This window comes from Mycteria americana, chromosome 24 (genome assembly GCF_035582795.1).
Source record: "Mycteria americana isolate JAX WOST 10 ecotype Jacksonville Zoo and Gardens chromosome 24, USCA_MyAme_1.0, whole genome shotgun sequence".
NCBI lineage: Eukaryota > Metazoa > Chordata > Aves > Ciconiiformes > Ciconiidae > Mycteria > Mycteria americana.
The window spans coordinates 513443-529626 of record NC_134388.1 but is presented as its reverse complement, the minus strand read 5'-3'; positions in this window follow the sequence as shown (position 1 = coordinate 529626).

Sequence of the window (16184 nt, the reverse complement as noted above, 5' to 3'; positions counted from 1 at the left end):
AGCAGCTTTGCTTTTGGGCTTCATGTAGGTAAAGGCAGGATACTGACTGTGTCACTTCACTCAGTCCAGTCTTTCACATTTTCTACCATGGCTATGCAAGATACGCATTTTAACCAGAACTGAAGAAGTAATTTTTGTGCTAGATCCCTGGAAATGTTGGTTAGACTGAGCAAGCATCACTCGCTCAGTCTAACTTGTTGGTTAGACTAAGCAAGTATCAGTCCCTCTTCTGATGCCGTACTTTATTAGCTGACCTGGAAAGTGCTAACAGACCTCCCCCATCAATTCTTTTTTGAGGCACTGCTTTAAACATGTGGATGGAACTTATATATGCATCTAAAAACTTGTCTAAGGGGAAGCATATTATGGAATTGAAGCGTTATTAAATAACCTTGCTACTGAGTACCTAAGTAAAATCCTTCAGAGAGCACTTCTTGCCTGCACCTCACTCCCCTTCTTGTCAGCACCAAGAGCACGTTATTGCTGCAAGGTGGACGTTCAGTCCCTTGGATAATTAGGGAGCTGCTTGCTCTGCATTTCCTTGTGCCTCCCATGATCAGAAGCAGCAGGGTGCCTTGTGGCCATTAGCAAGCGAGACACTCCATGTTTTAGGACTGTTACAGGAAAAAGTCTGAATAATGTTTATTTCTTGATTTGCTGCTTAAATCCAAAGGTTTCTGTATTATTTCATTGCATAGCATTGCAAGGAAACCAGCAACAGTACATTCAAAGTGTGAAGCATAGTTTCCAGGATTTACAGCTGTCTAATTCCCGTGGGATTTATTCCCATTGGTTAGCGCTGGGTGTATGCTGGTGACCTGAGTGACATTGTCGCATGAGGCTTTCTGCCCAGACGCTGGCAGGCTTTTCTCACCACCTAACAGGGGAATAAACAAACCTACAGTGATCACAGCTGCAAATTCAGAAGGTAAGAGTGTGTGTGGGGGTGGGAATGTGCCAAGAAGGGGGAAAAATGTGCACAAATAAGGCAGAGAGAGAGATGGGAGCTGGGAGCACATGAACGCTTTCAGATCCTCAGCCAGTCAGGATTCCTTCAGTGTTGAAAGGCTAGCATTTATTAGTATTACTTTATCATTCATGGTTTGACAGTCTTTAAGTAAGAAGAGACCGTAGTAAGTTGTTTGAGCAATTTTATGCAAGTTAGCAGGTTTTGAGTTAATCTGGGGCAAGGAGAGGTTGTCTAGAACTGATCACTTAGCAGAGGTGCATCAGAGGAACCGGTCTCTTGTGCTCAGCTTGGCCAGAGCTGGGGGAGAGGTTAGTTCTGCTGGCATCCTCATTCTGGAGCCTTACCCTTTGTGTCACTCTGTATTGACTGTCAGCAGTGCTAAAAAAAACTATTATAAAGCAGAGCAAAGGAGGCAGGACACTGTTCCACAGCTACTTCATATTGCTGTGCTAAACGAGGGCTGAGCAGATAGTGCAGGTATCCTGGCAAATGTGGCACAATTCACGGGAGCAAAGCAGAGCAGCAGCCTGGCAAGCAGATAAACACACCGCTGGCAAGGTTTGCTTCCCAAGCACTTCAGCATGGTCTGCTGCGACGAAGAGGAGTGGAATTTTCCACCTGGTTAGTCAGACTGCATGTGCCACGCTCCCGGCTCCCCACCGTGGCTGCTTGCAGATGCCCGTTTAGCTGCAGGCTATGAACTGTGAGATTTCTCAGGGGCTTCTCCTAGGTCAGGAACAATCACTGGAAAAGTAGATCAGAGAGCTCACAGAGGAGGTGGCCTGATAAGCTGGGAACGTGCCTTCCCTTTGGCTCAGTTTCTGTAATGAGCTGTGAGACAGTTTGCGTTGCCTCTGTTGACAGCGTGCAGCCAGCACCACTCCAAGCTTCTCTGTGCAGGGACTTGGGCTCTGCGTGCCTGCCTGAGCTCAGCCTGACACCCACAGGCATGTGGGGCCACTGCTTCACCCGTCTGCTTTATGATCCATGATAGAGGATGGGGAGAAAACTCCCTGTCTGGGAACTCAGCAAGGATGCTGGGTTAGAGGCAGAAAGGATCCCATACAGTCGGGATCCCTTACACGGCTATGCTGCGTGCTGGCAGGTGACCACCAGCTTGAAGCACCCTCTACACGTACGGAGACCCTCTGAATCACAGCCCAGTACTGTGTGTGCATACTGCCTGCGTGTGCCAGGGAGACCCAAATCCGTGCAGTCTTGGTGGGTGAAGGGTGCCCAGCAGACCCTTCTGTAGCACCGAACGGGGCAACACTAGAGACACCAGCTCTGGAGAATTGTTTGAAGGGAAGGCCATACTTTCCCCTCAAATACTTGAAAGTGATCAAAGATGTAACAGGAGGGGAAAAGCTTATGAAGCTCAACCTATTCAACTGTTAATGTGGAAGCTGGTTTATTGACTTAACACTGCATTAATGTACTTACACCTATAAAAGAGTGATCTGGCAGAGATCTGGCCAATTGAACAAGATCCAAAGATAGGCAGATAGCTAAATACAACTTTGATACAAGATAGCATTCTCTGCCTACAAAGGCAGAGGCAAGGAGTTGCATTTAATATCAACTGCAGTCCTTAAGAGGAGATTCTGTATCTCTCTGATACAGCTTCTAGGAGATGCTCCGCATTGGGAAGACGTGAAGATTCCTGCTGGATCTGGGAACCTTTGAGTTCTCCACTTGGGGGTCTTATGGCAAGGCTCTATCCCAAGGTGAACATATGTTTTGTCAAAATTAGGAACTTAACATGACAGCCCTTCTGTCATGTCATAAAAAGAGTGAAATAAAGTCTCTCAAGAAGAGAGAGGTAGAGCATGCTTTTCTGAGAGACAACTTGAGAGAATGAAAGACAAAGTCCATCAGGAGTGGCTGAAAGCAGCTGGTTTCAGGGGATTCTGCAATTCAGTGAAGGAAAGCCAAGGGTGTAGATTTCCTCTAGAGCTCTGCTTTCTCTGAAGTCCTGTAGTTTTGAATTCTTCTCCTTCTAGAAAGCCAGTGAATAACTGGATAGATTCCCAATGGAAAGCAAGTTGGAAAAACAGACCCCAGAAGTCAACACAACACTTGGGTCTGTAGTCTAAGATCTCTCTTGGGAGGAGAAGAGGAGGATCCACATGAATCTATGCTGAGGGAAGCAATGATTTGAGAGGGCTTCTGGAAGAAACTTGTAGGTGCTGCTGTCCCAGTGACTGCTGCAGGATCATCCACCTTCACTAAGCTTTTCATATGCCCCATCTCATTTGCATTTTAGCCTCTAAGGCTGTGTCTGCAGGTGTCTGCTGTGTATGCATGAGTGTTTGCATATCCACATTGATTAAGCTACAGCCTCTTGGTGTGTCAATGTCAGTATTACCATTAACATTAGTAAGTTCAGTTCAGCTTGTCTACAGCAGCAGCTGACTGCTTCTTCCTAATTATCATGCATAATTTCCAGGGTCAGGTAGACCCAGGCTTATATAATTTGCCTGGAATTGTGGTGAATTCATCACTGCCAGAAGAGAGTAATGCAGGTTCAGAAATTTTTCTAAATAGTATATTCTACTTAAAAGAAAATTAATTAACACAGGCCTATTCCTGTCCTGAAAAAGGAGGTCAGACTAGATGATCACAATTGGTCCCTTTTGTCCTTGTAATACATATACACATATACAGCATTGGGAGCTTTTGGAGAAGAGCACAATGCCAATGGTAATACCATGTGGAGAACGCCAAAGAAAATGGGCCAAGTTAAATTTGGACAAATATATCATCAGAGCAGCAGAAGTAAAGCATTTCCATCCTGTTTTCCCAGCTCAGAGAACGCAGACTTAGCCCGTAGTAGTATCAGACCAAGCTACTTGAAACAACAGTAAGGCTTTTTGACTTTCTCCAGTTTGTATAACTCACTAATACAGGATGCCCAAAAGAAAGTCGAATGCTGTTGTTGGAAAGCCATGCGAGCCATTCCCCTGAAGTAATTAATTGCCAGTTCAGACATTTCAGGTTATTAATATGGAGCAGAGTGTACATGAAGGTGCTGTATCGCAGGGTCTCATCCACAGAAACAAACCACACTCAGAACAAATAATAATAGTGTCCACCAGTGTTCAGAGGACTGCTGCTGCTGCCAAGAAATATTTTTTACTATTTTTGTATTGCTTGGCTACATAAAAATTGCAGTCAAACAATATGGTATACTCTACATGCAGCTCTGCAACTGCCTCTCAATACAGCTGCTCTTTCAGTTTTGGCCTTCCTGCTACCATGGCTGTCCTATGGGATTCCACCACCCTGCACTGAAGATTCAATTTCCCTCTCCATGGCTTCCCAGGGACCTGCTAACATCACTCAAGCCAGAGACTGTTCCAGAGTGATTGCTTCCAACCTAATAACTTGTGTTTCCTGAGACCCCAACTCTTTTTCTGAAATTGGGTGGGATTCCCTTCTCCCCAGCCATTCTTAGTTGCCCCATCATCACCCAGCTGTGGCAGCAGGGAGGCTGGGGAGCTGGGGAAGAGCAGCAGGAAAGAGCTGCTGGGGAGGGAACAGAGCAGAGAAAGGGCAAAGTGAGAAAAACTCTGTAAAGGTGAAACTCTGTAAAGGTCAATATCCCCAGAAAAGACCCTGGAAGAAACCACCTCAGATTTGAGCCTCACTATTTGAAAAGCATCACTCAGAAGGAATGGAGTGAGATCAGACAAGGCAGGAGATGAAGGGATAAGAACAGATCACATTCATTTCACTCTGTTATGGGCATTCAGCTATTCTGCCAGTGTCAATTGCCTCTTGCTGGGCAGATAGTGGTTTTCAGAAAGAGGGGTGTGGAGAAAGGGACAGGGAAAGGCCCAGCCATTGTATCTGCCCTGGCTTCTCCTTCCTCCCAGGGCAGCTGTGGCAAGGCACATCCATCTTGTGCTATATTGAACATTACCCTTCTCCACAGCAGGAAATATTCTCATTGAATGAATTTGCATGTGAGAGTTTCAATAAGAAATAATATCTTTGTAAGGGCAATCCCTGGGAGCGATGCCATCCCTCATTCTGGCAGGATGCATTTCATAGTGCTTCAAATGGTGTATGAAGATGGGCCCTGAGAAATGCTTCCACCTGCTGTGAATGCACTTGTGAGGTTGCAGTGCACATATGTCCCTAGAGCAGCCAGAGCAATTGGGCACATCTGGAATTCAGCTGTCAAAACTTATGAGTAAGTGACTGTGGGAGAACTGCCTAGTGCAAAAAAAAGTAGAGCATAGAGGAGACAGCTCTGGTACTTTGCTTTTTATGACTGATCTACTGCAGAAGCAGAAAGTGATTTTCTGGCCATCTTAACAAAGAATGCGAACTCTGTACTAATATACAATGAGGCAGCTGATGGCTGTTAGCATCTGTGCTGAAACTCTACTGCACACAGAAACTGCAACAGTGAACAGGGAGAGAGCTGCAAAACCTGGGAGCATGAGAACTGGGGAAGCTGTTTGTGCCATACAAAGCACAGCGAAGCACAGACTGCAGGAGGCAGAGCGGTGGTGGGAAAGAACGATAGATGCAGTCTGCTTATGGAAAAAAAGAAATGAAAAAACAGTGCCACATGGGCATTAGAAATGTCTCTGTGCTGCACAAACCAGGGAGAAAAGCTGCATTCCCAAGTCATGGGTAAAATATAAAATAGGGTAGAGTTAAATGTACAAATACAATAAGGCAAGCCAAAAAAAGGTCCTTAGAAAGAACTTGTTTATGGCATGAAACCTAAATCAAGACTCTTTCAAATACATTGGGCAGAACAACTGCTAGGCAGTTTGTAATGCCAGTAGAAAAGCATGGGGCTGGAAGGAAGAGTCAGAGGTGGATTATGGCAGGGAAGAAAAGCTAAATGGCTCCTCATACCTGTTGTTGTGCTGGGGGAATCGGGGTGAGTTTCCACCAGGCAACCTTTAGGGGAGGGAGTAGGGGATTCATTCTCCAGTGGAAGTGTCAGTAAAGTTTGTTAAACAGTTTGACAAAATGGTGTTTTTAAGACTTCAGGCATCACCAGAGCAACCACCTTAGGCACCTGCGGTTCACACTGGCTGGGCCTGTATAGTGATATATGGAGATTTCTAAAAAAATGGTACAAAACAAATCACTCAAACTCCCAAAGCAGAACTCCCCCTAGAAGTGTGCAGCACAAGTTCCCTGTGCATCTGGGAGAAGCAGGGAGCATGAGCTGGGATTCAAAATAGCTGAAACGTCTCAATCACATACACTCTCAGCAGAACCAAGGAGAAAATGAGGGCACTTTTGAATGACAGAAACTTCAGGAGCTCATAAAAGTTTGTCTCACTCATCAGTTGCAACTATCCAGTCAAAAATTTGGGGTAATAATTTTTCTCATGAGACATTTTTTAACTATCACTTTCTTTGTTTCGTTGTCCCATCAGAAATTCTAACCGAAATGTCCTGGCAGGTGCTGTCAGTGAGAACTGCATCACATGCTCTTTCTCTTTTAGCCCTCCTGGCCCTGTTCTCCTTGGCCTTTGCTCACCCTCCAGGCTGCAGCAAGGGTGATGCACCATAACAGCTCAGCTACAGGGGGACACTGCAGAGTATCATGAGAGTTGCAGTCTATCCAACGAGGTAAAAAAATTATCATGAGAAGCACTCACATGAAGAAATATTACAGCTCAGGTGGGAGTCGATTTACATCAGTCTGATCCAAACCAAAATATTTCTTTACATTTCTGAATTTTCCTGAACATCGTGTGTTGCAAGAGTTGAAATTTTGACTTTTTATTCCAAAATAGGGCAAAAATAAATGTTGAAATATTGTCATTTCCCATAGGAGGGAAATTCCATTATTTGAGCAGCTCTGTGAAACACAAAGGAGATTCATTTACAGAAACTCTGCTAACTTGGAATGAAGGTCACAGCTGCATAATTGGACTCTGCTCCCTGGGCCAAGTGGGCAGTGCAGGATACAAAATTAATCCCAACCCCCAAATTAAGGTTACTGTAACAAGGAGAACAAGACCACAGAATTGCAAAATCCAGGGAAGGAAGGGTTGAAGGATTGCTTAACATACAAGAAAATCACATCTTTCCCCACAACAATTAGCAACTGGGAATATCCCAGTAGCTTTCTACACAGAAAACATCCATGTTCCTATGACATGTCCAGGTAAGGATGGTTCATCGTGTACATCCGTGTACATCGTGTACATACGTGTACATCCTCCCAGTCATCTGTATGTTCAGGTGACAGGGCTGCACACACTCACACCTGCAATGCATTACAGCATGCTCCTTAGCAGAGTTTTTTTTCAGCAGTTCAGGCAAATTGAGCCCTTTCAAAAGGCAAATGCAATAAGTGCTTATCAGAAGACAGTGGAACCATGGGACGGTGGACACTGCCATCTGCTTGGGTTTTTCTAACCCACCCCTGCAGCCTCAATGCCTCATCCAAGTTGTGTATAGCAAACTGAATTTGCCATAACTGCACGCTAGCAGAGATTCACCTGTGGGTTTTTTCCTTATCATTACATTATGAATCAACGCTTAGCCCATCTTCAGGTGTTTTGCTTTTTAAAGATCCAATAGATAATCAATACCTTTCTTAAGAAACAAAGAGATGATAAAGAAGTAGTTGTTCTACTGGACCTGCAAACCTCTCTTTTAGACACACAAACCCTCTGTAAAAATCTGTCTCAAGAGTCCTTTGCCCAGGACTTCAGTTGTTTAGGACTGAGGTCTTTCCAAGTTGGGCAGACATACAGACTGAGGGCATGTTTACAGAGGGAGTGGGCGCAAAACAAACTGCCCTGTCCCTGTGTAACATTTTTTAGCCTACTTGTGAGATTAGCATAAATAATTTTGAAAGGTGCTTTGTGGAGAAAATCACCAGGGATCTAATTTGGCAAAGCTATTCCAGGCTGTTTCCCAACAAGCCCTTCCTTTATCTTCAAATGGCTGTGCAAGGATAGCATCAGAAGACCCTTTATAAGGTGACTAAGTGACATGAGGCACAGTCGTCATGTCTTTTCTCATTGCCTCTCACAAGGGTGACATTGTGAGTTTCCTTTTTACCTGCTGTTGAAAACTTACAGTATCATGTGGCCTCTGTGCGATGTGGATGACCAAGTGTACCTGGCACTCATGGAAGAGGAGAGACTTGGGGGGGGTTAGCTTCCCATGGGGTTTGTTCCCCAAGGATTGCTCCACCCTGGAAAGACTCTGCCTGGACATCAGACACCTCCATCCCGAGGGAGCAGAGCTCTTCACCTCCTCCATAGCTTCAGACTGCTGCTCTGGGTCCTATTTAATAACTCAAAGGTGTCTGGAAATTGCCACAGGTGCAAGTCAAAATGAAACATGGAAAAAGTTGCTGAAGGAGAAGGTTTAAGGTGTTCGTCACTGTGAGTTTATGGCTAAAAAAGGCCTAGGGGTATTAACCTGGGGATTAAAGAACTGGGCAGGACTTAGTGCAGATTCTAGGAGCCAAGCTGAACTTCAGGCATAGGAAGTGGAAAAGGACAATTATTCACTGTTAGCCAACTATTTCTCCCTGAGGTACATTCAGGGAGAACTGTGCAGTGGTTGAGGGATGGCCAAGTGCGTGGCAGCTCTGCCCCTCTCTGGGTAGTGTCAGAAATGCATTTGTCCGGGCAAAGAGATCTCTTGACTGCTGCAGGTCCCCCGAGCCTCCAGCAGACAGCAAACAGTGAAGTCGGGTACCGTTCTGTAAGAAAAGCTGCTGGCTAAGCCACTGAGAGAAGCAGGGGCACGAGGAATAAGAGATGCCCTTTCTCTGGGACTGCCCCACTGGCAGACAATGTTGTGGACACAGCAGAAGGAGCAAAGGAGATCAGCCGTGTACCAGGCTGTGCTGCCACAATCCGCCTCCTTTTCCTCTGTGGCTGAACTGGCTCTCAGCCACATTTCTGCAGGAGTGTTTTGGGTGCATGGTGCAGGCAGAGTGCTGGAGTCTATTCCCCATAACCAGAAACATTCATTTTGGAATAAAATTATCTTCTTGTGTAGCCCATTCCAATATGTGCTTTGCTGGAAAGATGACTGAAACTTTGCAGGGTACAGGGCTTGGGTTTCCAGTCCCCCGCTGACACTTGCATGACCTGAGACCTCATTGAACTTGTGTAGCCTTCAATAGGAAGATTAGTGCCATTTCTTCCATTTACATGTGAGCAACTGAGTCATGTGAAGACCAAGCAATTTGTCAGGTGCAGAGAGTGTGTCCTTGTCTCCTGATGCAGCAATTGCCTGTGTCCATGCTGATTTGGCAGATGGAGCAAGTTAAAACAAGGGAGAATGACAGAGATAGTCAAGACCCCAGGATCCAAATGGCCCATCCAGAAAAGTCCCATCTAATCACCATCCTGATTTATGGTTGGACTTGATGATCTTAAAGGTCTTTTCCAACCTAAATGATTCTATGATTCTATGATTAATGTCTGCAAAAAGCCAGCTGGTGTTGGGAGCTGCCCTTTGTAACCTGGGCTGAAGAGGTCTAGCTCTCCTCAGTCTGATGGGGACATAGAGCTTGGGTGGATTTCAGTTCCAGGACTCTCTGTCAGATAAGCCTGACACTTTGGCTTTTACTTACCTCTTACTGGATGAGTTCAAACTCTGTGGCAAGTTCTAGCTGCAGACACAATGCATCGCTGTTGGTATGCTGAAGCTGGGGCACACAGCAAAGCCTCTGCACTGGTGCCACCTGAATTAAGGAGAAGGCTACTGTCAGGAAACAACTGGTATGTCCCCTGTGAGTCATGTATCTGGTAGGAATAGAAACAGAGGTGCTATTGTAACCTTGGTGCTGAGGCTTGCTTTTTGGACATAATTTTTCACTCTGCCCCATTCAGAGGCCAGCACTGGCTGTGTGGCACTCACACCTGCAATCTGACGTGGTTTTGGCATTGTGCATTAACGGAAATTTTGAAATGTGGGACTTCTATCAAAGAAACTGCAGCAGGAATCAATATTTAAGAGATCAATGAGTAAAGACAGTGGAAGTTTTGCCCACTTCCTTGAAAGCTGAGTCTGGCTCCCTGACAGACTGTATTGCTAATGTATTTCCTTTGCACATTCAGTGCATTGATTCCTCCTTGTGACTTGCCTAATACACCAACGGGAAATTACAGAGATTCAGCTGAGGCACAGACACATGTCCATCCCCTTGGGCTGATCTGGACAAACCACAGGGGTGTGTCGGGATATCTGAGGTCCTGCTTACACAGACTGGACTGGCGAAGGACCTGCCCGTTCAGGGTATCCAGCTGTTGCTGCTGGATGGATTTCTGCATGCAGCCATCCTTGTGGAAGGAACAGACTGAGGGGCAGGAGTGGGATGGGGATGAGATCTGGTTCTCATTTAACAGCTTGCCCTGCTCTCTGTTACTGCTAACTCTCTTTCCAGCTTCTGTGAGGAGGCAGAAGAAAGTGCAAAAACACTGGTAGTTTTAAATCCAGTATGGGCTATATGCAACATCATGGTGACAGGTGCTTTCTGTCCTCTGGTCTCCTGCAATCATCGAAGATTTTTTCAGTCTCCTCCTACATGCCACTCCCCCACCCCCTACTGCCATGTATCCTGAGCATATTACAGTCTTCCTTTCCTCTCTCAGGAGGTACTGCTCAGAGCTCTCTACTAACGCTGCACCTTTCTAAGGAGAAAATCTTGCATCCTGCCTTTGAGCTTAAAGAATTAAAGAACAAACCAACTCAGAATAATCCCCCAAGGCGAAAAAGACCCGCTGCCCTTCCTGCTTGACAGCCAGCACTTGTTCCAGGTGAGTGGTTTTGTCAGCAAACCTGAATGCATGAATGAGAGTGGTGCCAGGTCCAGGGGATGAAGCAGAACAGGAGGACGGCAAGCGATTTCCTTGGGCACATGCATGAGAGAGCAGCAGGGATAGCTCTCACCCTGCTTTAGGACCAGGGACTGCCCAGAGGGGAGTGCTTTAAAAGTGGGACTGTATGTTCTGGGCTGGGGTGAAATGCCTGGTGGGCAGCTAGAGAGAGACAACCTTATCACAGGACCTTAGCATGAGTAGGGAGCAACTGGGAGAACGGCACTTGTCCTCCCAGTATCTGACTTAGGCTCCAAACCAGCTGATCACTTTGTCACTGTAGAGCTTAGCTGGGCTGAAATTCCTGCAGATTCCCCTCCCCTTAGCTGGTGCTCACACACAGAGATGGGTCAGTGGCTGGACCCTGGGCAGATCCATTCTCCTCCTGGGTCCATTGTCGTGGTAGGAGTTGGCTGGGAGGGAGCTGGCTGCCAGGTAGCGAGTGGAAAATGGAGATGCCCTAGCACTTCGCTTAGCAGAAAGCCCTGCCAGGGGCTGCTATAGCAACACAAAGATGGCTGAGTTCACCCCAGTTGGGCTTGTGAATGGAAATTTTCAGCGTAGGCACTTTGGCTGCATTGCTTTCAGCTTGTACTGCCCTTCCCAAGGGCAAGCAATGGTACAAAGGATCCAACAGCATGAGGGGTGAGGATGCCTCCAGCCAGGGGGTCTGTGAGCCCTCTCTATCCTGGTCCTCAGGACTGAAAAAACCCAGCTAATAGCACCAGCAGTGGCTGGTTCAGTGCTCCTGACCACAGGCACTGAGCTACTGATGGGGGAGAGTGAGGCAGGAGTGGAGACATCCAGTCCTCCTTTGCCATCCTTGCAAAGACGGTCCCTGCAAAGCACCTATTTTACTCAGCTGGTGGTGGAGGGACTGTAGCTTCCTACTCTGGAGCGCCAATGATCTGCCAAAAAGCAAGTAGGACTTGATAGCTGCTAACTGCAATTGTCAGGCCACTGAGCAGAGTCCTGAGGGCAAAGCATGGCCCTGCCTGCCTTCCCTTGAACAGCCTGGCACATCCCTTCCTTGCAAGCACTGACCCTTCCCTCCCTCCACACAAAGATAGGCTATTTAACTTCTGCCCTCTCACTAGGTGACCCAGCACCAGAAGCTGTCCACCTTGGAAAGACTAGTACAGCTTTCTCAGTGACCCCCTGCCTTGCCCCTCCGTATCTGCCTAGCTTGTGCAAAGCTCTTCCCAACCCCTCTCCTCCTGCAGAGATTCCTCCCTTTTCTCCCCCTTAGGGTGCTTCCCTGCTTCTACCTGTGGAGACTTCCCTCCTTGAAAATCCTGCTGGTTTTGATGTTGAACATAATAGCAGAGTTTCCTTGGAGACAAGAGAAACAGTGGGCTCAAAAGTGCTGATTATTTCACAGTCTTTGGCTGGCTTTCAGCAATGAAAAAAAAAAGAGCGAGTTGTGTTAGCAGAGGGAAGAGGGAGCCTGGGGTAGCCGTTGTCAGGGAGGGGGACTCCTGACTCTAACATGCTTTTTCAGTGTCGTCCCTTTAGCAGCAAGGTTTGCCCGAGCGCAACGCTCCTTGCCCGTGGCAGTGAAGTGACAGTACATGCTGTACTAAACACTGCTGCTTTGGGGCGGTATTGCCACTCTTCCCCCAGTCCCTGGAGGCTGGTAAACCTGGGGGAGACTTTGCGGTGGGCATTTCTAATTTGGCTGACTTCTATCAGTCCCAGGAGTAAAACTGACTAATTAGATCAACTAGATTAACCCCCTGTGTGTCCTTCTACTCAAGACATTAGCAATAGTGGGACAACGATGTAAAGCACCAGCATTTCAATCATTGTCTCCCATCCATTTGTCCTGAGTAGTGACAACTGGGTTTGTCCCAGCCGAGAGCTTGAACCCTCTGGAGACCGGAGCTCTCCCCTGCTGTGTTGCACACAGGTTTTTGCCCTCCTTGGGGTTGGTTATGTGATATTCAGCTGACATCTCTTGGACACACTAACAATCAGAAAGCCATGCCAGTGTGCTATACGTAGGCAGAGGGAGCAGGGCATGGGCTGACTGCCAATGCTCTGCCTCAGGAGAGAACGAAGTGCAGGGCAAGAAGGCAGATAAAGTCTTCACTTGAACTTTGCGTTTACTTTCTCCACCACACACCATGGCAACAGTGCCCTGTAATGCCATATCCTGCCAGTGGCCAGGACCTTCCTTGTCCCAGAGGAATATCTCACAGAGGATCCACTTGACCGATAGCTCTCCCTCTGCTGAGACACCCCTGGAGTCCTCATGATCTGTCCAATAGCCACAAACGGCACTTGGCCACTTCCATGAAGTAGCATTTTCTTGTTTATCTTTCAGTGTGGTGCAAGAGTGCTGTGCAGGGGTTAGAGGGTGAGAGAAAAGTGGGGAACCAGACTGTTGCCCTGTACTAATTATACATGTAAATCAGCTCCAGGACACTGCCAGGGATGGGGTGTGTCAGTGCTGTCTGAAAAGTCCTGTAAAGCCTTGTCTCACAGCATATCAGCAGAAAATGGAGGGATCTCAGCATGGCTGAGGTTGGTAGGGACCTCTGGAGGTCATCTAGTCCAACCCCCCCTGCTCAAAGCAGAGTCAGCCACAGCTGGTTGCTCAGGACTGTGTCCAGCCAGCTTTTTTAATATCTCCAAGGATGGAGACCCCACAACCTCTCTGGGCAACCTGCTCAAGCGTTCAGTCTGCCTTACAGTTAAAAAGCCTTTCCTTATGCTTAAGAAGAGTTTCCTGGTACTTCAATTCATGTCCACCACCTCTCATCTGATCACTGGGCAACACTGAGAAGGGTCTGGCACTGTCTTCTTTACACCCTCCCTTCAAGTATACATTGATAAGACCCCCCCCAAGCCTTCTCTCCTCCAGGCTGAACAGTCACAGCTCTCTCAGCCTTTCCTCAGGGGAGATACTCCAATCCCTTCATCATCTTTATAGCTCTTCCTTGGACTCTCTCCAGTGTGTCCATGTCTCTCTTGTACTGAGGAGACCAGAACTGGACGCAGCACTCCAGGTGTGGCCTCACCAGTGCTGAGCAGAGGGGAAGGATCACCTCCATCGACCTGCTGGCACAAACACAGCAGAGTTTCTGGACCCTGGTGCTGGTCCCACCTGGGACCTCCAGAGAGCTTTGCGGTCCCAGGGGTGATGTACTGGATGGAGGCCCTAAGAAAAGGCTGTACTGTTGTTAGTGGTTTGCAAGCGTCTAGTTTCATCTGGACCACGTAAAGTAGTCAAATGCATTACCTCTTCACCCAGCACAGCCTAACCCTGACCGTTGCCTGGACAAAACCAGACCAAAGATCTTCTGCAGTTTCCCCTCATGCTCAGAAAGCTCACCATCCCATGACCCCAGAGGCTGTTGCATGTGACTGGAGTGAGGGCAGAGCCGTGCGCAGGCATGGAGTAGATTTATTTCCGGTAGGCTTAAATGTAGTTTCTGTTCCTGTTGTAAAGGAGTGCTAAGGCATGCGAAGCTTTGTCTGGACAATGAGTTTACCCCGCTGGTTACAAACATAACAGTGAAACAGGTTCTCTGTGGGCAGGACAAACTGTGTCTGTTCTCCCTGGCAGAAACTCAATGCATCGCTGCTATGCAGAACTGACCTTACCTGGCCAGCAGCACTGCCCTGACCTCTTGGGAGCTGTTTTCCACGTGGAACTAGGCCCTCTCTTAGCTTGTAGCTCTGCATAGGCAGATGCAGCCCATCTCCTCCAGGTTCCCCCAAAATCCTGCCCCCAGATGCAGCCCTACGGACATATAGCATTGGGCACTACACTGCACCAAACACTCCCCAGTTTCAGACACAATTCCCACAGGCCTCTGCAGGGCTACCCCACACACCATGAAACAGGTAGACCGAGAGTCTATGTGCCTGCCCGGTGCACAGACCAGATTCATGGCCTATGCATTCTCTCACATGTGCACCGCTCAGGAGAAACTTACTTGTGGGCTCCCATGGATGCAAACTGCCTCAATACAGAAGTGCAAAATCTTTCACTGCATGAAAAAAACTTAAGAAATACTTACAGCCTCCTTCTTGGTGCTGCTGTTTGAATAACTGAGTGCAGGAACATTTCAGTGATGGCAGCTTTATAAAAGTCAAACATTGGTTGGTTTTTTTTCTGAAGCTCAGCCTGCACAAAAAGCAAAGTAAGAAGAAACTGAAGGCTTTGACAGTTGCTTTCTTACAATCTGAGTTAAATGCAAAATTCCTTCAGCAAACAACTTAAAATATGCCCCAACAATTCCATTTTTTCTGTTGTTGTGACACAGCAGGTGTGCATGTGGAGTCTGAATACTAAAAAAAAAATCCAATTTTGAGCATTTAATGGTTTTGAGCATCTAATGTTGCAACATAAAAGCTGTATTATTCCCCACAAGTGTAATTCCTGCCTGGGCACTTTCACTTTATCACAAGACAAAGTCTGAAATGTCAACCCTATACCCTTGGGGGCCAACTCCAAATGTCTGGCCTCCAAGAAAGCCTTGTCAGGGAGCAGTGTGGGCTCGTAGCTCCCAAAAGGACTGGGAGCTGAGCACAGGGAGATGCCCAGTAGGGCAGGGTCTGGCCATCAAGGACGTAGCCATGTGGTGCCGGAGCAAGTCAAGCAGGGCAGGCCTGGGGATGCCACTCATCCTCTCAGAGATGGAGTATGCTCTATATCTTTGGGTGTCGTGGTTTAACCCCAGTAAGCAACGAAGCACCACCCAGCCACTCACTCACCCTCCCCTGCCGGTGGGATGGGGGAGAGAATCGGAAGGGCAAAAGTAACAGAACTCGTGGGTTGAGATAAGAACAGTTTAATAATTTAAATAAAATATAGTAATAACAACAACAACAACAATAATAAATTGTAATGAAAAGGAAAACAACAAAAGAGAAAGAGAGGAACAAAACCCAGGAAAAACAAGTGATGCAACTGCTCACCACCTGCCGACCAATGCCCAGCCAGTCCCCAAGCAGTGATCACTGCCCCCCAGCCAACTCCCCCCAGTTTATATACTGAGCAGGACGTCATATGGTATGGAATAGCCCTTTGGCCAGTTTGGGTCAGCTGTCCTGGCTGTGCCCCCTCCCAGCTGCTTGTGCAGCATCTTGCTGGCAGAGTATGGGAAGCTGAAAAGTCCTTGACTTACTGTAAGCACTGCTCAGCAGCGACTAAAACATCAGTGTGTTTGTTATCACATTATTCTCATGCTAAATACAAAACACAGCACTATACCAGCTACTAGAAAGAAAATTAACTCTATCCCAGTTGAAACCAGGACAGTATGTCATCATAAGACCATTTTCTTTTCTGTCCCCCTAATTTCTTGCATAATAATTCATAGCATTTTCTGTCAACCTGTGGTTTCATGTGATATTTCCAATATCTTTTT